At 43.1% G+C, this 27361-nt stretch overlaps 1 long non-coding RNA gene across 1 annotated transcript; it reads right to left on the bottom strand.

The window, feature by feature from the left end:
• Positions 1–15747: 15747 nt before the first annotated feature.
• Positions 15748–19976, bottom strand: LOC147976553 (uncharacterized). The gene is made up of 2 exons (XR_015601580.1): positions 19166–19976; positions 15748–19071 (listed from the first exon to the last, which is right to left on the bottom strand). It is a non-coding gene; the product is annotated as an uncharacterized LOC147976553 (long non-coding RNA).
• Between the last annotated feature and the right edge of the window lie 7385 nt (positions 19977–27361).

Genomic DNA, 27361 nt, shown 5'->3' with positions numbered 1-27361 from the left:
TATGGGATAGGGAACCCCAAAACGCCTTCTTGGGTTTCAAGTCATTAAGGCGGTGCAAAGTGATTGCTGCCATAATCTCCATCCCTCTGATGCTCACGGGGGGACAAGGTCTATGGTGGCAAAGGTTAGCAGCCATGGGGTTCGAGTTCGAGCAAGCAGGAGAAGGAGAATGTGGAGAATATGCTAGAAAGGATGAATTTGATGGAAAAGGAGAAGGCCACTTTGACTGTGGATGATCTTGTTGAAGGTGATCAAGAGTGGGTGTAGTTTCCTTTAGAGAAGGAGCACATCACCGTGGTACTTAAAAATAATTACAAGCCACAACCAACACAAATAGAAAAATATGACTACACACATGCTCTATATTGGACCGACAACCAAACATGTTGTACGTATCCAGTGCAACCATCTTCCATTTGTTGCACCAAGAGACCATAAGCTCTCGGACTTCTTCATGTTGCGATAACAACCACATACGGATCCATCATATAACACGGAAAATAACCTGCAAAAAATTGTAAACTTTCACTCTGTTAAAAATACAATCGTTGCGACAATTCTAAGTAGCCCAAAGAAAAGCACAAACACCCATGCAGATCCGTGCTTTAGTTTTGGCCTCAACCCCCCTTAAAGGGCTAACGCATTTCTCTGCCCATGTCCATTTGGGTCCGCGTGGACAGAAAACATGGCCCAACGTGCCGATGCAAATAGATGGTTGTCCATTCTCGTGTCCGCTTCGACCCATTTCCAACCCAAATTTGGTCTAGATTTGGCTCCACATAGACACTCCACGGACACCCGTGACGTCCTCCCCTTGTCCTCCCATGGCCCGCCTGGCAGCGACACACAGGTCATTCTTCCCCCCACCCACACCAACAACCCAGCGTCTTCGTCCTCACCATCGCCGCCTAACTTTCGGCCTCTTCGCCACTGCCACTGCCCCCGCCACCGCATCCGCCTACGACCCCATTGCCACCGCATCCGCCGGCGTCCACTCTATTGGCCTTGTGGCCGGTTCTTATCGCCAACAGAGTAGTACAAGGCCTGCCTACCCAGGATCACCGTTAGACCTCGGCATACCACCGCTACCTCCACGGTCACCATCAAAGGACATGGGGTTCGACAGCCCTTGTCCTCCCATGGCCTGCCTGGCAGCGACACACAGGTCATCCCCCCCCCCCTCACCAACAACCCAGCGTCTTCGTCCTCACCATCGCCGCCTAACTTTCGGCCTCTTCGCCACTGCCACTGCCCCCGCCACCGCATCCGCCGACGACCCCATTGCCACCGCATCCACCAGCGTCCACTCTATCGGCCTTGTGGCCGCTTCTTATCGCCAACAGGGAATTACAAGGCACGCCTACCTAGGGTCGCTGGTAGACCTCGGCATACCACCGCTACCTCCACGGTCACCATCAAAGGACATGGGGTTCGACAGCCCTGCTACCTAAACGGGCCAAGGACGGGACCCTGAAGGAAATATGACCTAGAGGCAATAATAAAGTTGTTATTTATATTTCCTTATATCATGAGAAATGTTTATTATTCATGCTAGAATTGTATTAACCGAAAAATTAGTACATGTGTGAATACATAGACAAACAGCGTGTCCCTAGTGTGCCTCTACTTGGTTAGCTCGTTAATCAAAGATGATTAAGTTTCCTAACCATAGACATGTGTTGTCATTTGATGAACGGGATCACATCATTAGAGAATGATGTGATGGACAAGACCCATTCGTTAGCTTAGCATAATGATCATTTAGTTTTTCTGCTATTGCTTTCTTCATGACTTATACATGTTCCTTAGACTATGAGATTGTGCAACTTCCGAATACCGGAGGAACACCTTGTGTGCTATCAAACATCACAACGTAACTAGGTGATTATAAAGATGCTCTACAGGTGTCTCCGATGGTGTTTGTTGAGTTGGCATAGATCGAGATTAGATTTGTCACTTCGTGTATCGGAGAGGTATCTCTGGGCCCTCTCGGTAATGCACATCACTATGAGCCTTGCAAGCAATATGACTAATGAATTAGTCACGGAATGATGCATTACGGAATGAGTAAAGAGACTTGCCGGTAACGAGATTGAACTAGGTATGAGGATATCGATGATCGAATATCGGCAAGTAACATACCAATGACAAAGGGAACAACGTATGTTGTTATGCGGTTTGACCGATAAAGATCTTCGTAGAATATGTAGGAGCCAATATGAGCATCCAGGTTCCGCTATTGGTTATTGACCGCAGATGTGTCTCGGTCATGTCTACATAGTTCTCGAACCTGTAGGGTTCGCACGCTTAACGTTCGATGATGATTTGTATTATGAGTTACGTGATTTGATGACCGAAGTTTGTTCGGAGTCCCGGATGAGATCACGGACATGACGAGGAGTCTCAAAATGGTCGAGACATAAAGATTGATATATTGGACGATGTTATTCGGACACCGGATGAGTTCCGAGAGGTACCAGATAATTATCGGAGTGCCGGAGGGTTATCGGAACCACCCGGGGGAACTAATGGGCCATGATGAGCCTTAGTGGGGAGAGAGAAGGGTTGCAAGGGGGCTAGCCGCCCTCCCTGGGTCCGAATTGGACTAGGGGAAGGGGGCGGCACCCCCCTTTCCTTCCCTTCCCACTCACCCTTCCTTCTTCCCTCTTTCCTCAGGTGGAATCCTACTAGGACTTGGAGTCCTAGTAGGATTCCCCTCTCCTGGCGCGCCCTACAGGGATGGCCGGCCTCCCCCTCCCCTCCTTTATATACGGGGGCAGGGGGCACCCTAGAACACACAAGTTTCTCTTAACCGTGTGTGGTGCCCCCCCTCCATAGATACACACCTTGATCATATCGTCGTAGTGCTTAGGCAAAGCCCTGCGTCGGTAACTTCATCATTACCGTCACCACACCGTCATGCTGACGGAACTCTCCCTCATTCTCAATTGGATCAAGATATCGAGGGACATCATCGAGCTTAATGTGTGCTGAACACGGAGGTGACGTACGTTCGGTGCTTGGATCGGTTGGATCGCGAAGACGTTCGACTACATCAACCGCGTTGCTAAACATTTCTGCTTTTGGTCTAGGAGGGTACGTGGACACACTCTCCCGTTGCTATGCATCTCCTAGATAGATCTTGCGTGATCGTAGGTAAATTTTTTGAAATACTACGTTCCCCAATAGTGGCATCAGAGCCAGGTCTATGCGTAGATGTTATATGCACGAGTAGAACACAAAGAGTTGTGGGCGATAATAGTCATACTGCTTACCAGCAACATCTTACTTTGATTCGGCAGTATTGTTAGATGAAGCGGCCCGGATCGACATTACATGACCGTGTTCATGAGACTGGTTCTACCGACGTGCTTCGCACATAGGTGGCTAGCGGGTGTCTGTTTCTCCAACTTTAGTTGAATCGAGTTTGACTATGCCCGGTCCCTGTTGAAGGTTAAAATAGCACACTTGATGAAAAATCGTTGTGGTTTTTGATGCATAGGTAAGAACGGTTCTTGCTAGAAGCCCGTAGCAGCCACGTAAAACTTGCAACAACAAAGTAGAGGACGTCTAACTTGTTTTTGCAGGGCTTGTTGTGATGTGATATGGTCAAGACATGATGATATATAAATTGTTGTATGAGATGATCATGTTTTGTAACAGTTATCGGCAACTGGCAGGAGCCATATGGTTGTCGCTTTATTGTATGAAATGCAATCGCCATGTAATTGTTTTACTTTATCACTAAGAGGTAGCGATAGTCGTAGAAGCAATAATTGGCAAGACGACAACAATGCTACGATGGAGATCAAGGTGTCAAGCTGGTGACGATGGTGATCATGACGGCGCTTTGGAGATGGAGATCAAAGGCACAAGATAATGATGGCCATATCATGTCACTTATTTTGATTGCATGTGATGTTTATCCTTTATGCATCTTATTTTTCTTAGTAAGGCGGTAGCATTATAAGATGACCCCTCACTAAATTTCAAGGTACAAGTGTTCTCCCTGAGTATGCACCGTTGCTACAGTTCATCGTGCCAAGACACCACGTGATGATCAGGAGTGATAAGCTCTATGTTCACATACAACGGGTGCAAGCCAGTTTTGCACGTGCAGAATACTTGGGTTAAACTTGACGAGCCTAGCATATGGAGATATGGCCTCGGAACACTGAGACCGAAAGGTCGAACGTGAATCATATAGTAGATATGATCAACATAGTGATGTTCACCATTGAAAACTACTCCATCTCACGTGATGATCGGACATGGTTTAGTTGATATGGATCACATAGATGACTAGAGGGATGTCTATCTAAGTGGGAGTTCTTAAGTAATATGATTAATTGAACTTTAATTTATCATGAACTTAGTACCTGATAGTATTTTAAATGTCTATGTTGTTGTAGATCAATGGCCCGTGCTACCATTCCTTTGAATTTTAATGCGTTCCTAGAGAAAGCTAAGTTGAAAGAAGATGGTAGCAACTACACGGACTAGGTCCGTAACTTGAGGATTATCCTCATTGCTGCACAAAAGAATTACGTCCTGGAAGCACCGCTAGGTGCAAGACCCGCTGCAGGAGCAACTCCAGACGTTATGAACGTCTGGCAAAGCAAAGCTGATGACTACTCGATAGTCCAGTGTGCCATGCTTTACGGCTTATAATCGGGACTTCAAGGACGTTTTGAACGTCATGGAGCATATGAGATGTTCCAGGAGTTGAAGTTAATATTTCAAGCAAATGCCCGGATTGAGAGATATGAAGTCTCCAATAAGTTCTATAGCTGCAAGATGGAGGAGAATAGTTCAGTCGGTGAACATATACTTAGAATGTCTGAGTACTTCAACCACTTGACTCAACTGGGAGTTAATCTTCCTGATGATAGTGTCATTGACAGAGTTCTTCAATCACTGCCACCAAGCTACAAAAGCTTCGTGATGAACTATAATATGCAAGGGATGGATAAGACAATTTCCGAGCTCTTAGCGATGCTGAAGGCTGCGGAGGTAGAAATCAAGAAGGAGCATTAAGTGTTGATAGTTTACAAGACCACTAGTTTCAAGAAGAAGGGAAAAGGGAAGAAGGGGAACTTCAAGAAGAACGGCAAGCAAGTTGCTGCTCAAGTGAAGAAGCCCAAGTCTGGACCTAAGCCTGAGACTAAGTGCTTCTACTGCAAAGGGACTGGTCAGTGGAAGCGGAACTGCCCCAAGTATTTGGCGGATAAGAAGGATGGCAAAATGAAAGGTATATTTGATATAGATGTTATTAATGTGCACCTTACTAATGCTCGTAGTAGCGCCTGGGTATTTGATACTGGTTCTATTGCTCATATTTGCAACTCGAAACAGGGGCCACGGATTAAGCGAAGATTGGCTAAGGACGAGGTGACGATGCGCGTGGGAAATGGTTCCAAAGTCAACGTGATCACGGTCGGCATGCTACCTCTACATCTACCTTCGGGATTAGTTTTAGACCTAAATAATTGTTATTTGGTGCCAACGTTAAGCATGAACATTATATTTGGATCTTGTTTGATGCGAGACGGTTATTCATTTAAATCAGAGAATAATGGTTGTTCTATTTATATGAGTAACACTACAAGAATCAGGCACTTTGCCGTCCGCCATGGCTGACGACTGATGACCCACAAGTGTAGGGGATCTATCGTAGCCTTTTCGACAAGTAAGAGTGTCGAACCCAACGAGGAGCATAAGGAAATGATAAGCGGTTTTCAGCAAGGTATTCTCTGCAAGCACTGAAATTATCGGTAACAGATAGTTTTGTGATAAGATAAATTGTAATGAGCAACAAGTAATAAAAGTAAATAAGGTGCAGCAAGATGGCCCAATCCTTTTGGTAGCAAAGGACAAGCCTGGAAAAACTCTTATATGAAGGAAAGCGCTCCCGAGGACACATGGGAATTATCGTCAAGCTAGTTTTCATCACGATCATATGATTCGCGTTCGGTACTTTGACAATTTGATATATGGGTGGACCGGTGCTTGGGCATTTTCCTTACTTGGACAAGCATCCCACTTATGATTAACCCCCATTGCAAGCATCCGCAACTACAACAGAAGTATTAAGGTAAACCTAACCATAGCATGAAACATATGGATCCAAATCAGCCCCTTACGAAGCAACGCATAAACTAGGGTTTAAGCTTCTGTCACTCTAGCAACCCATCATCTACTTATTACATCCCAATGCCTCCCTCTAGGCCCAAACAATGGTGAAGTGTCATGTAGTTGATGTTCACATGACACCACTAGAGGGATGGCAGCATACATCTCCTCAAAATATAGAACGAATACCAAATTCACATGACTACTAATAGCAAGACTTCTCCCATGTCCTCAGGAACAAACGTAACTACTCACAAAGCAAATTCATGTTCATAATCAGAGGGGTATTAATATGCATAATGGATCTGAACATATGATCTTCCACCAAGTAAACCAACTAGCATCAACTACGCGTTCACCTCGCGAGCGAACTGTTTGAAGGTGGGACTAAGCCTCTCTCACGTCATGGCTCTCCCCCACCTCCTCCTCCTCCCACCTGCTCTCCACCAACCATGGATCTAGCCAACAATCTTCACCATGGAAGGACTCCTACACTGGGATTTCAATCCTGGTCTAGCTGTAGCCGATGAGGTACGTAGAAAGTTTGGAGAAACGGTGCACTTCTCACCATCTCGCAAAACCAAGGAATTTTTCTTGGTGGTTTCTTTTTCCTCGGCCTCGTTCCCTCTCTCTGAAGATTCGGTGGGTGTGGCTTTGCAATGTTTCATTGGTGGTCATCCGAAAGGATTTAAGGTTTCAAAGCTTTGTGATAGATCTTTTCGTTTCTCTATGGCGGGTAATAAAGTTGGTCATTTCATTCATGGCCTCAAGGATCGTATTTGGCCAGACTTTATCTGTCATTTTCATCTTTACAATGGTCGGTACAATGGTTATAAGTATTTTGATCACATTTGGCATGCGGATGAACACTTGGATCCAGTTGCTGCTTGAAGCCCAGTGGCCCTTCGGTATCACAAGTCGGTTTTTCAGGACACTGCTATTTCTTCTGAATCTGCCAAGGAGTTGAGCAAATTTGCCATTGTTCCCTTAGCCACCATGGATTTTCATGACAAGAATAGCAATGAAGCTTCATCTTCTTCCTCTCTAGCCACGTGCATGGTGCAGTCAACAGAGGAAGCGGTCATCACGGAATCCATACTTGCGGTCATTAATTCGACATCCGACAACTCAGAATATTCCGAGCATTCAATTGTGATTGGCAGTTTTCGATTTTCCCGCATTATGGATTATCCTCCATTACCGCAAAGTTTCCTTACCGCGGCGCTAAGGTATGCCCCGCCTCACTCAGCATGGCCCCCTACATTATCTAAATCTCACATGGCTGATTTATCGAGAGCCGGATATTCACCGAAGGAAGTTTCTGATCTTGCCAAATACTGGGCTATTCTCTGTGCTAAATGTTTCCAATGGGGTCATCATAAATGTTGTTGCCAAGCAACGATTATTTGCCTTTTGTGCTCCGCTCTGGGCCACAAAAGCATTAATTATCCTACCAAACAACGGTCAGTGGCCTCACATAACACATTTATGGACTCAAATCTTCATAATCTGGTCATTTCTGACCAAGTGAGGCAACAAATCAACAGACCCCCATCAATCACTCCAACTTGCCCCCTCACTCGTCAAAGCGGCCGCCCAACATCCACCGTTCGATGCAGCATCTGTGGTCATTACGGACACAAGGACTCCTCCTGTTGGCGGCGTCGGTGGGCCCAAAAATGGCAGTGGAGACCAAAAACTCCCACCCCTGCCCTGGACTACTCGCATTCCACCCCCCAGCCCGCCCCGCTTCCCAATGAAACAGAGCGCTCTGCTCTAGCTGTTCCATCGCCACCCACCCCGCCCGTAGCGCTCACCGGCATCTCCTCCGCCATGGCCAACTATCCGGTGAACCCCATCCCTTTCCTGCCGCCTGGATGGTCGATCGAACCTGGTCCGGCGGACCGTAAGGTGCGCGCAGACATGGCTGTCAACCCCATCCCCCCGCTCAACAACAACTTCCTCGCCATTGCGGAAGTCGGCAGATTTGTGCCTCTCCACCTCCCGGAGGGTCTCCGCGACACCATTGAGGGTCTCCTGCATGAATCGGGCCTGCACCCGACCGAGATTTCTGACCATCCCCTGGGTATCGGTATGTTTGCATTCGCCAACTCTTTCATCAGAGATATTGCGGTCAACACTACTTTTCAGCTGGATGATGAGGATCTCGTAGTCTCTTTCGTTAGGCATAATGCTGCCCTGAACATGCGCAATACCACATATGGGCCTGAGGTTTGGTTGATGTATATTGGGTTCCCAGATGACTATCAGACAGACTTTTATCTGCAGCGCTCCGTAGATGACTATGGCTGCCTTGTTTCCTGGAATAACCCAAATATTGATCATCGTGTGGTTCTAATCAAAGTCAAAGTTATACACATGCGTCTGATTCCTAAGAGTATTGTGGTCCGTCAGTTGGGTGGTGAAAGATCTTCCTGGATTGTTGTTGTGTTCATTCTTAGGGGAGCGGACTGGAACGCTCATGATCCTGAAGTCCCCACTGCTGACGAGGAACCACCGCCAGCCAATGGTATTCCTCACCCCATGTTTGGTGATGGGCTCACTGTAGAGCAACTCTACCAGCAGCAGCTGCAAAATTGGCTCATACAGAATGGTATTGGGAATGACGAAGGGCCACACAATGCTGCTCATCAAGATGCTCCTCAACCAGCGCAATGGGACGCTTGGCCTCAATCTCCTGTACCTCACATGCCCGCAACTTTGGTTAACTTTCAGGCTTGGCTGGCGGCACAAGGACTCCGTGTTGAGGATGGTATTCTGCCTGAGGATAATGTTACTGACAGTCTCAATTCTGCCTGGAGCTCTAGCTTGACTGCAAGCAGTTTTGGTACTTCTCTAGCAATTGCAGATCCGCTCAGTACCTTGTTTGTGGTTCCTGCCACACCTGAAGTCATTTCTGTTGATTTCGCTGTCGCTGCTGATGACATGCATGTGAGTATTACTGTCCAAGGTACTAATCTTGCCACTGTCCTCACCAATGGGATGATTCCTCACAACTTGTTCACTGAATATCTGTCTAGTGCTATCATGCGGGTGGTTGCTGCCTATGGCCCCTGGCGTTCAGGTTATGGTTTACCTCCGCAGCATCTGCAAACTGCAGTTCCTGGGACTACCTTTCAGGTTCAGACTAATGAGAACATTCTCTCTATCCGCTTCGAGCCACGCATACTCCATGCACCTCCTCGGCCTTCTGCTGTTCAAATCACTGAAATTATGCATGAGGATGATATGTCAACTAAAGAGATACCTAATAATGTTGCTGAAGGGGTCCAAGATGCTCTGCTTACTCGGCCCAACCTGGATAACCTGCAGGACGTTTCTGATGCTGAGAACAACCTTGATCTGCTTGTGCCTGTGCCGAATTTGGCACCCACTGACATTTCAAACATTGGGCCTTCCCAACAGGTAAATGATCCCTCTGATTTGGGCCTGGCCCAGGTTCTGCCCACAGCCCCAGGCCCATCTCCTGCTCGCCCATGCCGGTCTAAGTTTTAGGTGCCCCTGGTCACTACTGAAGTTTGCCGTAGTACCCGCTCCACTCGCTATGATGGATTCAGAGTGCCACAGATTTCAGATGTCCGAGCTCCTCTCTCCAAAGTCAAGCCAAGACAGGTTCCTTCGGCCGCTGCCAGCTCCTCAACTGCTGCTGCTCCACAGGCTCCACCACCCACACCCCTTCACATCATGCAAGACATCAGTATCAATCGCTGCGCTGTACCACCCAGTGAGTTAACTGATGATGCTCTGGTGGCTCCTGTGGATTCAATGGCTCCTGAAGATCACTCCATGGATGCAGGCGAGGATTCTTCCTCTATGGAATAGATTGCTGATCACCTTATGCCTCTTTTGCGTAATTGGAATGTCCTATGTTGGAACATTCGTGGGTTAAATTCGGAGAAAAAACTCCTCGCTCTATCCAATGCTATTTCTGTTAGTGGTTGCGCTATAGTTTGTCTTCAAGAAACTAAGAAACCTCTTATCGACCTGGCTTTTATCAAAACTTGTTGCCCTAAGAGATTTGATAAGTTTGCTTTTGTTCCTTCTCGTGGTGCATCCGGGGGCCTCCTTACTGTTTGGAATAGCTCTGTTTTTACTAGAGATGTGGCCATCTCTCATGACTTTGTTTTGGGTATCAAATTTACTAGCACTCTCTCGGCGCAACCATGGACCTTATATAACATTTATGGCCCTTGCACGGGCCCGGCCCGCGATGATTTCACTCAGTGGCTGTATGACATGAACTTACAAACAAATGATGACTGTCTATTCCTTGGCGACTTCAATTATATTAGAGGCCCTGAGAACCGCAACAAGCCGGGAGGTGATCCTAATGACATGTGCACTTTCAATGACATCATTCGTAAGCACAACTTAGTTGAACTGCCGCTCAAGGGTCGTCTCTACACGTGGAGCAATATGCAACAAGATCCTTTACTTGAGCAACTGGATTGGTTTTTCACCTCCCTGCACTGGACCCTGACATATCCCAACACGCTAATCAAACCTCTCTGCAAACCGGTCTCGGATCATACACCTTGTGTGGTCAGCATTGAAACAAAAATTCCTCGTGCCAAATTATTCAGATTCGAATCATACTGGCTCCTTCACCCGGGATTTATAGATGTGGTCAAAAAAGTCTGGGATCGACCTGTTAACTCTTCTAATGCAGCCACAGTTCTGTGTCGAGAATTCAAATGGTTACGCCAAGAATTGAAGGTGTGGAGCAAGAATATCTCCAGATTATCGGTGGCAATTGAAAACACAAACAAAACCCTTATGGAGCTGGATGATCTTGAGAACCTACGAGCTCTCACCCTCCCTGAATGCAATTTCCGCAAGATAATCAAAGCCCATCTCCTCAGATTGTTGGACTACCAAAAGCAGTATTGGAAGAAGAGATGCACCATTCGTTGGGTTAAATTCGGTGACGAGAACACCAAATTTTTCCAGGCAGTTGCAACAGAACATTACAGAAAAAAATAATGTGGTCATCCTACACACTCCTGATGGTCTCGTGGTGGAGGATCATACGGGTAAAGAAGCCCTCCTATTTCAAGCATATACTGACAGACTTGGCACTTCAAACCCAACACAGATGTTGTTCGATCTCCCGTCCCTCATCCGCCCGACTGAGAACCTCGACCATCTCACGGTTCCATTCACCAAGGAAGAAATAGATATGGTAGTCAAAGACATGCCTGCTGATTGCGCTCCAGGTCCTGATGGATTTAGTGGAATGTTCCTCAAAGCCTGCTGGGAAATCGTCAAACAAGACTTCTATACCCTCTGCGCGCAATTCCATGCGGGTGATCTCCACCTTCAAAGCATCAATGATGGCCTAATCACTTTGATCCCCAAAAATGGCTCTCCCACTACAGTCAATGATTACCGGCCGATCACTCTACTTAACTGTTGTCTTAAGCTAATCACAAAACTTCTGGCCAACCGTTTGCAAAAGGTCATCCTACGTATCATCCACCGCAACCAATACGGCTTCATCAAGGGGCGCTCGATCCAAGATTGCTTAGCCTGGACATTCCAATATATTCATCAGTGCCAGGCATCCAAGCGGCAGATAATTCTCCTAAAACTAGACTTTGCTAAAGCCTTCGACACGATCGAGCACGATGCGATGATCAACATCATGAAACACATGGGGTTTAATGATAAATGGCTGTCATGGATAAGAACAATTTTTTCTTCTGGACGATCCTCCGTACTTCTTAATGGGGTGTCGGGGCGACAATTTCACTGTCGGCGTGGGGTCCGACAGGGAGACCCCCTCTCCCCACTCATTTTCGTCCTGGCAGCCGACTTGCTACAATCTGCAATTAATGACGCCTTCAGGAGAGGTCTAATTAACTCGCCCTTCCCATCCAATGGCAATATGGACTATCCCATTGTCCAATACACCGATGACACGATTCTGCTCATGCCGTCCTGCCCTAGTCAAGCTTTGATCATCAAGAACATTCTGACCGACTATGCTCAATCCATTGGCCTAAAGATCAACTTCCACAAGTCCACACTCATACCCATCAACTTGGATGTTGGACTGTCCAACGATATTGCAAGGATTTTTGGATGTTCCATTGGCTCCATGCCCTTCACCTACCTCGGCCTGCCCCTTGGCACCTCCCGACCCACAACACATGATCTCATGCCACTTGTCAGTAAAGTTGAAAGGAACCTGACCTCAACGCTTTCCCTTATGTCTTATGCTGGCAAGCTGACATAGCTCAACACCTCAGTCACATCCTTGCTCATTTATGCCATGTGCACATTAAAGTTCCCACCAAAACTCATTGAAATGTTGGACCGAATCAGGAGAAGATGTCTTTGGATCAAGAAGACTGACCAAGGGGAGAAATGTAATTCTCTTGCGGCATGGGATATGGTATGTAAACCAAAAAACAAAGGAGGCCTTGGTGTGCTCAACCTCAAGATCCAGAATGAAGCCTTACTCATGAAATTCCTTCACAAATTTTATAACAAACTGGACATTCCTTGGGTGCAACTTACTTGGGACACGTACTATCAACAAAAAATCCTGCATGCAACAGACCCAGTCGGATCCTTCTGGTGGAGGGATGTGCTCAAGCTAACTCCTTGCTTCCGAGGAGTATCTCGTATCAACATTGTCTGTGGCACCACGGCCCTCCTATGGAAAGATCTCTGGGCCGACCAAGTACTACAGGAATCACATCCCTGGGCTTTCTCACATACAACCAATGAAGATGTCTCTGTCCGCGATTTCTTGGGGACCATGTCACTTGGGATGACCTTCCACCTACCGCTCTCTCCACAAGCGCTGGACGAGGTACGGCACATGCAAACGATTGCGTCATCGTTTCAACCCATGGCATCCTCATCAGACGTCTGGCACTATGCTTGGGGCAAAACCATCTTCAAAGCCACAAATTACTACCGCTTCTTCTTCAAGGAGGTCCAATCTCACCAGGTATTTGGATGGCTATGGAAATCTAAGTGCACGATGAAGTTGAAGGTCTTTGCTTGGCTCTTGCTCAATGACAGGTTAAACACCCGGAATATGCTCAAACGATGACACTACAACATTGGTGACGATCACAACTGCCTCCTTTGTGGACTAAGCATTGAAGAAACAGTTGAGCACATGATCTTCACATGCCCATTCAGTAGGCGGTGCTGGCATGCTTTGCATATTAATTGGGAGCCCTTCCCGGGCCAGTTACAAGCTATCGAGGACCAAAAAACCAACCACCCCACGCCTATGCTGTTTGAAAATTTTACTGTGGCGGCATGGAGCATATGGAAGGAGAGGAGCAACAAGCATTTTAGAGCAATAGATCCTTCTTTTAGGTCCTGGCTTGATAGATTCAAAAAGGAGTTTGAACTCCTTCAATATAGGGTTAAAGAGGACCGTAGGCCTCTTGTACTAAACTTTGTAAACTCTCTACACTAAACCCTCTTGCATTGCCTCCCTTAGCTTGATTTGAACACAAAGTGGCCAAGCCCCCCCCCCATGTAATTATCACCCCTGTACAGTGTTATTTGATCCTTAATACATTTACACGGTAGGAGCCTTTCCTACTGTTTCCCGGTCAAAAAAAACTAGCATCAACTACAAGGAGTAATCAACACTACTAGCAAACCACAGGTATCAATCTGAGGTTTGGATACAAGAGATGAACTAGGGTTTGAGATGAGATGGTGCTAGTGAAGATGTTGATGGAGATTGACCCCCTCCCGATGAGAGGATCATTGGTGATGACGATGGTGATGATTTCCCCCTCCCGGAGAAAAGTTTCCCTGGCAGAACAGCTCCGCCAAAGCCCTAGATTGGTTCTACCAAGGTTCCGCCTCATGGCGGCGGAGTCTCGTCCCGAAAGTTTTCTTATGATTTTTTCCTCGACGAAAGACTCCATATAGCAGAAGATGGGCATCGGAGGGCCACTAGGGGGCCATGAGGCAGGGGGCGCGCCCCCACCCTCGTGGCCAGGGTGTGGCCCTCCTCTAGAACTTCTTGCGCTCAGTATTTTTTATATATTCTGCAAATAGCTTCCGTGAAGTTTCAGGACTTTTGGAGCTGTGCAGAATAGGTCTCTAATATTTGCTCCTTTTCCAGCCCAGAATCCCAGCTGCCGGCATTCTCCCTCTTCATGTAAACCTTGTAAAATAAGAGAGAATAGGCATAAGTATTGTGACATAATGTGTAATAATAGCCCATAATGCAATAAATATTGATATAAAAGCATGATGCAAAATGGACGTATCAACTCCCCCAAGCTTAGACCTCGCTTGTCCTCAAGCGAAAGCCGAAATCGAAAAATACGTCCACATGTTTAGAGATAGAGGTGTCGATAAAAATAAAATACGGACATGAGGGCATCATGATCATTCTTAGAACAACAATATATATATATATATATATTGACATATGATCTCTTATGCTAAAGTAATAATTCAATCACAATTTAAAGTATGAACCATAAACTTCATTGAGAACCAATAAACTCTAATCTCAGTCATTGAGGCAATTGCAATTTATCATAACATAAGAAAGAGTCAATATAAGAGCTTTTCAGTAAGTCCACATACTCAACTATCATTTAGTATTTACAATTGCTAACACTCACACAATATTTATGGGTATGAAGTCTTAATCGGACACAGAGAAAGATAGGGGCTTATAGTTTTGCCTCCCAACGTTTTACCTTAAGGGTAATGTCAACAATAATAGTTCATGAAAACTCACATCCAATTAGCTATATATATCAGGATCTTTGCAACACATTGTGCTTGCCAAAGGATAAAATGTAAAAAGGAAAGGTGAATATCACCATGACTCTTTGCATGAAGTATAAGACAAGCATAAAAGATAGGCCCTTCGTAGAGGGAACTAGAGGTTGTCATGCGCTTTTATGGTTGGATGCACGAAATCTTAATGCAAAAGAACGTCGCTTTATATTGCCACTTGTGATATGGACCTTTATTATGCAGTTCGTCGCTTTTATTTCTTCCATATCACAAGATTGTATAAAGCTTATTTTCTCCACACTAATAAGTCATACATATTTAGAGAGCAATTTTTATTGTTTGCACCGATGACAACTTACTTGAAGGATCTTACTCAATTCATAGGTAGGTATGGTGGACTCTCATGGCAAAAACGGGTTTAGGGATATTTGTAAGCACGAGTAGTATCTCTATTTGGTGCAAAGAAATTGGCTAGCATGAGAGGGAAAGGCAAGCTCAACATGTTGGATGATCCATGACAATATAATTTATCTCAGATGTAAGAAAACATAACCCATTACGTTGTCTTCCTTGTCCAACATCAACTCTTTAGCATGTCATACTTTAATGAGTGTTCACAATCATAAAAGATGTCCAAGATAGTATATTTATATGTGAACCTCTCTTTCTTTATTACTTCCTATTAATTGCAATGATGACCAAAACTATGTTTGTCAACTCTCAACAATTTTTATTCATCATACTCTTTATATGTGAGCTCATTACTCTCCATAAGATCCATATGATCTCTTTATTTCTTTTTATTTCTTTTCTTTTATTTTATTCCCTCAAGATCATAGCAAAATAATCAAGACCTTGACTCAACACTAATCTTTATTATATATAGCTCACGGACTCGATTGCATAAAGAGATCATAAAGCAAAACTCAGAACTAGATCATACTAAAACTTTATTCTACTAGATTAAGATATTATCAAAAGGATCGAACTAAGAAAAATGGTAAAGGTAAAAGTGATGGTGATACGATACCGGGGCACTCCCGCAAGCTTGGCAGTTGCCAAGGGGAGTGCCCATACCCGATGCTCAGTTCTTCTTTGTTGGTGAAGAGGGTGTTGGTGATGATGGGTAGTCGCACATCGAGCGTAAGAGATCCTCCAATTTGCGGATAATGCCCTTGAGTGCGATGATATGCTCCTTCACAAAATATTTTCACTTGTGAGATACTTGTTTTGTATATGAGCTAACTCAATCATCTTGAAAGCCTCAATCTCCGTTGGGGTAAAGAGATTGTGGTGAGGTGGAAGGATGTCTTCTTCTGCTACTGCCGGAACTTGATCCTCCATGGCCTTCTTGGTCCCATTATCCTTGTTGATCTCTTCGGGTTTTTCTCTCTTCAGCTCTATCTTCATTAGCCAAGCATCGTTGCCCTCATTGTTGAAGGAGGAGGGAGACAACATGATGCTTGGCCTTGACAACCCTGGCAGAAAACAGCTCGAAACAAGAACAGAAGATTTTTGCGTGATACGGTGGTCAAAACCTTCGGGAGATTATATAATGAATTTTTACTGACCAAAAGAAGTATCGCGCAAGAAAATGGAGTCCGGAGAGCACACGAGGTGCCCACGAGCCAGGGGGCGCGCCCTCTACCCTTGTGGAAGCCTCGTGTCCCCGGTCTGCTTCTTATTTTCCTATTTTCTTAAATATTTCAAAATGGAGAAAAATTGTCACTATAACTGTTTTGGAGTCGGTTTACTTACCGTACCACGTACCTATTCTTTTTTGGAGTCTAAAACGTTTCAGAAAGTGTCTCTTATGTATTCCTCGGGGTTACGATTTCAATAATATTAGTTTCAACATTTATGGGATTACCTGAGATATAATGTTTGATTCTTTGACCGTTCATCACCTTCCGATTTGTGCCTTTGAAGTTGTTGATTATTATGGCACCGGAACAATAGACCTCCTCGATAACGTAAGGACCTTCCCATTTAGAGAGAAGTTTGCCTGCAAAAATCTTAAAGAGAGTTGTATAGCAACACACAATCTCTTATATTAAACTCGTGCTTTTGTATCCTTTTGTCATGCCATCTTTTAACTTTTTCTTTAAACAATTTGGCATTTTCATAGGCTTGGGTTATCCATTTATCAAATGAGCTAATGTCAAATAACCTCTTCTCACCGGCAAGTTTGAAATTATAATTGAGCTCTTTAATGGCCCAATATGCCTTATGTTCTAGTTCGAGAGGTAAGTGACATGCTTTATCATAAACCATTTTATACGGAGGCATACCCATAGGGTTTTTATATATAGTTCTATAGGTCCATAATGCATCATTAAGTTTCTTGGACCAATTCTTTCTAGATCTATTAACGGTCTTTTGCAAAATTAATTTGAGCTTTCTGTTACTCAATTCTACTTGACCACTAGATTGCGGGTAATAAGGAAATGCAATTCTATTATTAACATTATACTTAGCAAGCATTTTACGAAAGGCACCATGAATAAAATATGAACCATCATCTGTCATTAAATATCTAGGGACTCCAAATCTCGGAAAAATAACTTCTTTAAACATTTTAATAGAGGTGTTATGATCAGCACTACTAGTTGGAATAGCTTCTACCCACTTAGTAACGTAATCAACAGCAACTAAAATATGTGTATACCCATTAGAGGAAGGAAAAGGTCCAATATAATCAAAACCCCAAACATGAAATGGTTCAATAACAAGTGAATAATTCATAGACATTTCTTGACGTTTACTAATATTGCCGATTCTTTGACATTCATCACAAAATAAGACAAACTTACGGGCATCCTTGAAGAAAGTAGGCCAATAAAAACCGAATTGCAATACCTTATGCGCAGTTCTATCTCCAGCGTGGTGCCCTCCATAAGCCTCGGAGTGACACTTGCATAGGATCTGTCCCTGTTCATGCTCAGGTACACAACGTCTAATAATACCATCTACTCCTTCTTTATAAAGATGTGGGTCATCCCAATGTCTCAAATCATTAAAATAACATTTTTTTACTGGTATGTGAAACTAGGTGATATAAATTAAGCAACAATATAATTAGCATAATCAGCATACTATGGAGCAGTCTGAGAAGCATTTATAACATTTAATTGTTCATCAGGAAAGCTATCATCAATAGGTGGTGGGTCATCAAGAACATTTTCTAACCTAAACAAGTTGTCTGCAACATGATTCTTAGCTCCTTTTCTATTAATAATATGCAAGTTAAATTCTTGTAACATGAGAACCCATCTAATAAGTCTAGGTTTATCATCTTTCTTTTTCATAAGGTATTTAATAGCAACATGATCAATGTAAATAGTTACTTTAGAATCAACAATATAAGGTCTGAACTTATCAAAAGCAAATACAACTGCTAAGAATTACTTTTCAATAATAACATAATTTCTTTGGGCAATGTATAGTTTTACTAGCATATTGAATCTTTGTCGTCACCCGCGATTTTGCATAAAAGTCCCTCGGTTTATTCGAATTCAACCTGCAGTCCTATATAAAGTGTGTTCATGAGAAAACGTTTTGTTTTTGCAAAATAGCCCCTGTAGTAGTTGAAATTCAGCCCATGGTCCTTATATTCCTTATTTTATAAGGTCTCTTATCCATTCCCAGACTCCACCGCCGGCCACTCACCGCCGCTTGTCGCCGGAGTCCACGCTGCAGAAGCCAAGTAATCGAGCGAGGGTCCTAGGGGAATGGCGACGGGGCTCCTCGAAGCCAAGTAATCGAGCAAGGGTCCCAGGGGAACGGCGACGGGGCTCCTAGGAGGGTGGCGGCGCTCCTGGCGACGAGCAGCAAGCGGATGCGAGGAGGTGGCGGGGTTCTTGGTGGTCGCCGGCGTGGCGAGGGCCGAAGGGGTCGCCGACGCGGGTGTCAGGTGCGGTCGGAGCAGAGGAACTCGGGCTGCGGCGCGAGGTGTGCGGTCGGAGCAGAGGAACGCGGGCTGCAACGCGGCGCGGGAAGGCGGGACTTGTGCTGGAGCTTGAGGGCGCAACCGCCATGGCATGCGTCCAGATGATGGCAGATTGCCAGGCGTGGCTTGGCGTCGCTAAGAGCCACGAGGTCGTCGCCCCCGGCTTCCGCGCCATGCTGGATCAGATGATGCACCCCCCTGCGCCGTCGGCGTGGGACGCCTGCGTTCTGCTGAGAGACGAGGTGAAGATTCAGAAAAATTGAACAAAGATTTGTCCGTCATAATAGATGGACGCTCTCGGGAAAGAGAAAACTCGGGGCTCACAGGGCAGCTGCACACTGCACGGGCCACCATCCAAGCCGCCCCGTCATCCTTGTGCTACCTCAAGCCGAGCGCACGCATATCCACGCGCCAACCGGCGAGATCTGGGCCTGAAGCGCCGCAGTAAGGCATCGTCGGAGGGTGTGCTGGACATGACCACGCAGATCCGGAGCCTCGGGGCAGATCCACGCGGCCCCACCAAGTAGCCGCCGAGCTCGACGGTGAGCAAGCCACCGCTGCCGCGCCTCAGCCATAGGCCCAGCCAGCCCCCGCGCGCGCAGGCTCGGTCAACAGGAGCCGCGCTGCAACCGGCCGACGAACGTGAACCGTCGGTCGTGGACGAGACGGCCTGGGGAATCAGATCGTCACGGGTGGGAAGGGAGGATCAAGGGCTTGGTTAGGGAGATCCGGGCGCCATGGTCAAGGAGAGGGCGGTGCTTGGTTAGTTGTGGAGGAGGGAAGGGAGAGGGGAACGAGGCGCCGTCGACTGGAGCAAGAAGGGCGCGTGGGTGGTGGGTGGCTGGAGCACGGATAGAGACGAGAGGAAGGAGAGCACCGCTGATGGGTGGGTTCGTCGGCGCACTGGATTTCTAGATGTGGATGGATAAAGAGAAAGAGAAGAAGAGCAGCAGCACTGCTGGAGGAATGGCGATGTCCACGCAGTAGTGGTCTCTGTGGGGATTTTTTGTGTGGATTGCTTTCTTTATTGGCTGCACCGACCAGAAGCTGCTCGAGCTTGCTGTGCGTGCTAGCATCGATTGCAATTCTTTTCTTTCTAAATGAGCACTGATTTACTTTTTTTTTTAGAAAAATGAGCACCGATTTACTTGCTGTTGTTTTATTGTTACTGTTGTAGTTTAATGTTCTAGCTCACCACATTTTATGAATACATCATCAGATACAATAATTAAAATGAGTGAAATATTGAAAATAAATATTTCTTGTGAAGAGTAGAAAGAATGTGACGATGGTGCATCTTGAAATTTAGTTTTCGTTTTACAATCCATCCAAAATTTACGTGTAATGGGGGACAGAGAAAAGCTTACTTTTTTATGGTGCTGATGGCTAAGTTCACAGTGCAAAAAAACGGAATATAATGTTGCAAATGAAATAACCAAATTTTTCTAAAAATATAATTAATATAGTAAAAACATGTTTGCTTTCGAAATTAATAAAAATAATTGTACATAAAAAATCCCACTTCAATGCACCACTACTCTTTCATCCAAAAAAAATCGTTTGCAAATCTTTTGAAATTTCTAAGAACAACTTTTGGATTGGTTATTAAACTCTCGAATAGTATACAACAATTCCACAGTTGTATATCCTGCTGAAAACAATTACACCATTCCTCTTCCACGTGATGATAGTACTAAGCTGAAGGAGGCGCCATCAAAGGACATCCCTATGACTTTCTCAACTTTATACTACATGGTATGGAGCCAACAATCCTTTTTTAGTTGCAGACACCGAGTGTGTGTTTTATTAAGATAAAGAGTGTTTCAAATTCTTCTCGCTTTAAAAAATTCATGCTTTTCAATATTGCTCAAAATTCAAGTTTTTCACGCTTTTGAAAACATTGCTCGAAATTCCCAAAAAAAAGTTCCAACTTTTACAAAAAAATCATTTAAAATTGATCACAAATTTTAAAAAATTCTCTTTCACAAAAACTTGTGTTCATTTTTTTCATTTTCAAAACATGTTTCAATTCTAATCAAATATGATTTTTTTAGTTATTTAAAAGAAAAGGAATATTTGTGTTCTTCAAAATATAAAATACAAAGCTGATTACTAGACTATTCTATGCAACAGTACTCTTCTATCAGATGTTAGCGTGACTTCTTTACGTCCACACTTCATATTTCACACGGAGCAGGTTTTACAATATTTTTCGCCCGTTGCAACGCACGGGCATTTGTCCTAGTAACATTTAACTTCTTATCAACTATTTGTCCTAGAACAGCACCTACAGCATAATCGCTAGCATCACACATAATTTCAAAGGGTAAATCCAATCAGGTGGCTGAACAATAGGTGCAGAAATCAAATCTTTCTTAAGTATTTCAAATGCTTCTACACAATCATCATAAAAGACAAAAGGAATATCTTTTTGTAATAGGTTAGTCAGAGGCCGAGAAATTTTTAAGAAGTCCTTAATGAACCTCCTATAAAAACTGGCATGACCAAGGAAACTTCTTATACCTTTGATGTCCTTGGGACACGGCATCTTTTCAATAGCATCAACTTTAGCTTTGTCAACTTCAATACCTCTTTCAGAAATTTTATGCCCCAAGACAATGCCTTCATTAACTATAAAGTGGCACTTCTCCCAATTCAAAACGAGATTAGTTTCTTCACATCTCTGCAAAACTCGATCAAGATTGCTTAAGCAATCATCAAAAGAGGATCCATAGACGGAGAAATTGTCCATGAAAACCTCACAAATCTTTTCACAGAAGTCGGAGAATATAGCCATCATGCATCTTTGGAAGGTAGCAGGTGCATTACATAAACCAAAAGGCATACGTCTATAAGCAAAAGTACCGAACGGGCAAGTAAAAGTGGTCTTAGATTGATCATCAGTTGACACAGGTATTTGAGAGAAACCAGAATAACCATCTAGAAAGCAAAAATGTGTATTTTTGGATAATCTTTCTAGCATTTGATCAATAAAAGGTAAGGGGTAATGATCTTTTTTAGTAGCCTTATTTAATTTGCGGAAATCAATTACCATCCTATAACCTGTAATAATTCTTTGCGGAATCAATTCATCTTTATCATTAGGAACGACAGTAATACCTCCCTTTTTAGGGACACAATGGACAGGACTTACCCACTGACTATCAGCAACGGGATAAATTATACCTGCCTCAAGGAGCTTTAGTATTTCCTTTCTTACCACTTCTTTCATCTTAGGATTCAGTCGTCGTTGGTGATCACGAACTGGTTTGGCATCTTTTTCCAAATTTATTTTGTGTTGACATAGAGTGGGACTAATGCCCTTAAAATCATCAAGAGTATATCCAATAGCAGCATGGTGCTTCTTTAGAGTTTTCAATAATCTCTCTTCTTCATGCTCTGAAAGGTTAGCACTGATAATAACAAGATATATCTTTTTCTCATCAAGATAAGCATATTTAGGAGTATCAGGTAACGGTTTGAACTCAAACACGGGATCACCCTTGGGTGGAGGAGGATCCCCTAGGATTTCGACAGGCAAATTGTGTTTCGGGATGGGTTCCTGTTTAAAGAATACTTCATCTATTTCCCTTCTTTCATTCATAAACATGTCATTTTCATGGTCTAGCAAATACTATTCTAAAGGATCACTAGGAGGCACGGCAATAGAAGCAAGACCAATAATTTCATCTTGACTAGGCAATTCCTCTTGACGGTGTTGTCTACAAAATTTAGAGAAATTAAATTCATGAGACATATCACCTAAACCAATAGTAACAACATCCTTTTCGCAATCTATCTTAGCATTAACCGTGTTCAAGAAGGGTCTGCCAAATATAATGGGACAAAAGCTATCTTGGGGGGAACCAAGGACAAGAAAATCAGCAGGACATTTAGTTTTCCCACACAAGACTTCAACATCTCTAACAATCCCAATTGGTGAAATAGTATCTCTATTGGCAAGTTTAATTGTGACATCAATATCTTCTAACTCAGCAGGTGCAATATCATGCATAATTTCTTTGTATAAGTTAATAGGTATTGCACTAGCACTAGCACCCATATCACACAAGCCATGATAACAATGATCTCCTATTTTAACAGAAATAACAGGCATGCCTACCACAGGTCTATGTTTATCTTTAGCACAAGGTTTAGCGATTCTAGCAGTTTCATCACAAAAATAAATAACATGCCCATCAATATTATCAGCCAAGAGATCTTTAACAATAGCAATATTATGTTCAACTTTAATTTGCTCATGAGGTGTATAGGTTCTAATATTTCTTTTACGAACCACAGTTGAAGCTTTAGCATGATCTTTTATCCTAACAGGAAAATGTGGTTTCTCAACATAAGCAGTAGGAACAATAGGATCATTATAAGTGATAGTCTTTTCTTCAACTTTAATAGGTGCAGCTACTTTTACTTCTATGGGAGGATGATATTTAAACCACTTATCCCTAGGGAGATCAACATGAGTAGCAAAAGATTCACAGAAAGAAGCTACTATTTCGAAGTCAAGTCCATATTTAGTTCTAGATTTACGGAAAACATTGGTATCCAGAAAAGATTTAACACAATAAAACTTAGGTGTCATACCTGACTTCTTACCTTTGTTGAGGTCCCAATCTTCAGAGTTGCGTTTAATTATTTCCAATAAATCCCATTTGAATTCAATAGTCTTCATCATAAAAGAGCCAGCACAAGAAGTATCGAGCATGGTGCGATTGTTATCAGAAAGCTGAGCATATAAATTTTGAATAATTATTTCTCTTGGAAGCTCATGATTGGGGCATGAATATAACATTGATTTAAGCCTCCCCCAAGCTTAAGCGATGCTTTCTCCTTCACGGGGCCAAAAATTATATATATAATTGCGATCACGATGAACAAGATGCATAGGATAAAACTTCTGATGAAATTCCAATTTCAATCGTTTGTAGTTCCATGACCCCGTATCATCACATAGCCTATACCATGTCAATGCATCTCCCTTCAAAGATAAAGGAAAAACCTTCTTCTTAATAACATCATCGGGCACACCTGCAAGCTTAAGTAATCCACAAACTTCATCCACATATATTAGGTGCTCATCAGGATGCATTGTTCCGTCTCCTGCAAAAGGATTAGCTAGCAGTTTTTCTATCATACCCGAAGGAATCTCAAAGTAGACATTTTCATTCTAAGTAGGTTCAATAGGTTGAGGAGCAACTCTTTGCTCTACTGGTCGGGGTGAAGATACCCCGAACAAGCCCCTCAGAGGATTACTTTCCATAGTAACAAGTGACAGTAAATTTCAGCACACTATATAATTTTTTCCTTACCAAATTCCACCTACCAAAGGCGCTTCACTCCCCGGCAACGGCGCCAGAAAAGAGTCTTGATGACCCACATGTATGGGGGATCTATCATAGTCCTTTCGATAAGTAAGAGTGTCGAACCCAACAAGGAGCAGAAGGAAATGATAAGCGGTTTTCAGCAATGTATTCTCTACAAGCACTGAAATTATAGGTGACAGATAGTTTTGTGATAAGATAATTTGTAACGAGCAACAAGTAACAAAAGTAAATAAAGTGCAGCAAGGTGGCCCAATCCTTTTGTAGCAAAGGACAAGGCTGGACAAATTCGATCAAGGTTGCTCAAGCAATCATCAAAACAGGATCCATAAACGGAAAAATCGTCCATGAAAACCTCACAGATCTTTTCACAAAAGTCAGAGAATATAGCCATCATGCATCTTTGAAAGGTACCAGCTGCATTACATAAACCAAAAGGCATACATCAATAAGCAAAAATACCGAAAGGGCAAGTAAACGTGGTCTTTTCTTGATCCTCAGCTAACACGGGTATTTGAGAGAAGCCATAGTAACCATCTAGAAAGCAAAAATGTGTATGTTTGGATAATCTTTCTAGCATTTGATCAATGAAAGGCAAAGGGTAATGATCTTTTTAGTAGCTTTATTTAATTTGCGAAAATCAATTACCATCCTATAACCTGTAATAATTCTTTGTGGAATCAATTCATCTTTATCATTAGGAACAACAGTAATACCTCCCTTCTTAGGGACACAATGGACAGGACTTACCCACTGACTATCAGCAACGGGATAAATTATACCTGCCTCAAGGAGCTTTATATTTCCTTTCTTACCACTTCTTTCATCTTAGGATTTAGCCATCGTTGGTGATCAATAACTGGTTTGGCGTCTTTCTCCAAATTTATTTTGTGTTGACATAGAGTGGGACTAATGCCCTTAAGATCATCAAGAGTATATCCAATAGCAGCACGGTGCTTCTTCAGAGTTTTCAATAATTTCTCTTCCTCCTTCTCTGAAAGGTTAGCACTAATAATAACATGATATATCTTCTTTTCATCAAGATAAGCATATTTAAGAGTATCAGGTAATGGTTTAAGCTCAAACACGGGATCACCCTTGGGTGGAGGAGGATCCCCTAGGATTTCAACAGGCAAGTTGTGTTTCAGAATAGGTCCCTGTTTAAAGAATACTTCATCTATTTCCCTTCTTTCATTCATAAACATATCATTTCATGGTCTAGCAAATATTGTTCTAAAGGATCAGTGGGAGGCACGGCAATAGAAGCAAGACCAATAATTTCATCTTTACTAGGCAATTCCTCATCACGGGGTTGTCTACGAAACTTAGCAAAATTAAACTCATGAGACATATCCCCTAAACCAACTGAAACAATATCCTTATTGCAGTTTATCTTAGCATTAACGGTATTCAAGAAGGGTCTACCAAATATAATGGGACAAAAGCTATCTTGTGGGGAACCAAGAACAAGAAAATCAGCAGGATATTTAACCTTCCCACACAAGACTTCTACATCTCTAACAATCCCAATTGGTGAAATAGTATCTCTATTGGCAAGCTTAATGGTAACATCGATATCTTCTCTCTCAGCAGGTGCAATATCATGCATAATTTCTTTGTATAAGGAATGAGGTATTGCACTTGCACTAGAACCCATATGACATAAGCCATGATAGAAATGATCTCCTATTTTAACAGAAATAACAGTCATGCCTACAACTGGTCTATGTTTATTTTTAGTATCAGGTCTAGCAATTCTAGCAGTCTCATCATAGAAGTAAATAACATGCCCATCAATATTATCGGCCAAGGGATCTTTAACCATAGCAATATTAGGTTCAACTTTAACTTGCTCAGGGGGTTTGTGTGTCCTAATATTACTTTTGTTGACTGCAGTTGAAACTTTAGCATCATCCTTTATTCTAACAGGGAAAGGTGGTTTCTCAACATAAGCAGTAGGAACAACAGGATCATTATAAGTCATAGTATTTTCTTCAACTTCAAAAGGTGCAACTACTTTTACTTCAATGGGAGGATTATATTTAAACCACTTCTCCTTACGGAGATCAACATGAGTAGAAAATGATTCACAAAAGGAAACTACTATCTCAGAGTCAAGTCCATATTTAGTGTTAAATTCACGGAAAGCATCGGTATCCATAAAAGATTTAACACGATCAAACTTAGGTGTTATACCTGACTCCTTACCTTCATCGAGATCTCAATCTTCAGATTTGCGTTTAATTCTTTCCAATAAATCCCATTTGAATTCAATAGTCTTCATCATAAAAGATCCAGTACAAGAAGTATCGAGCATGGAGCTATTATTGTCAGAAAGCCGAGCATAAAAATTTTGAATAATCATTTCTCTTGAGAGCTCATGATTGGGGCGTGAATATAGCATTGACTAAAGCCTCCCCCAAGGTTGAGCGATGCTTTCTCCTTCGCGAGGCCAAAAATTATATATATAATTATGATCACGATGAACAAGATGCATAGGATAAAACTTTTGGTGAAATTCCAATTTTAATCGCTTATAGTCCCATGATCCCATATCATCACATAGCTTATACCATGTCAATGCATCTCACTTCAAAGATAAAGGGAAAAACCTTCTTCTTGATAATATCCTCGGGCATACCTGCAAGCTTAAATAATCCACAAACTTCATCCACATAGATTAAGTGTAAATCGGGATGCAATGTTCCATCTCCTGCAAAAGGATTAGCTAGCAGTTTCTCTATCATACCCGAAGGAATTTCAAAGTAAACATTTTCATTTTCAGTAGGTTCAGTAGGTTGAGGAGCAACTCTTTGCTCTACTGGTCGAGGTGAAGATACCCTGAACAAGCCCCTCAAAGGATTACTTTCTATAGTAACAAGTGACAGTAAATTTCAGCACACCATATAAAATTTTCCTTACCAAATTCCACCTACCGAAGGCGCTTCACTCCCCGGCAACGGCGCCAGAAAAGAGTCTTGATGACCCACAAGTGTAGGGGATCTATCGTAGCCTTTTCAATAAGTAAGAGTGTCGAACCCAATGCGGAGCAGAAGGAAATGATAAGCGGTTTTCAGCAAGGTATTCTCTGCAAGCACTGAAATTATCGGTAACAGATAGTTTTGTGATAAGATAAATTGTAACGAGCAACAAGTAATAAAAGTAAATAAGGTGCAGCAAG

This window comes from Triticum urartu, chromosome 4A (assembly GCF_056163025.1).
Source record: "Triticum urartu cultivar PI428250 chromosome 4A, HENAU_Tu73, whole genome shotgun sequence".
In the NCBI taxonomy this organism is placed as follows: domain Eukaryota; kingdom Viridiplantae; phylum Streptophyta; class Magnoliopsida; order Poales; family Poaceae; genus Triticum; species Triticum urartu.
Note: the sequence above shows the minus strand (reverse complement) of the source record. Positions and strands in the feature narration are given on the sequence as shown.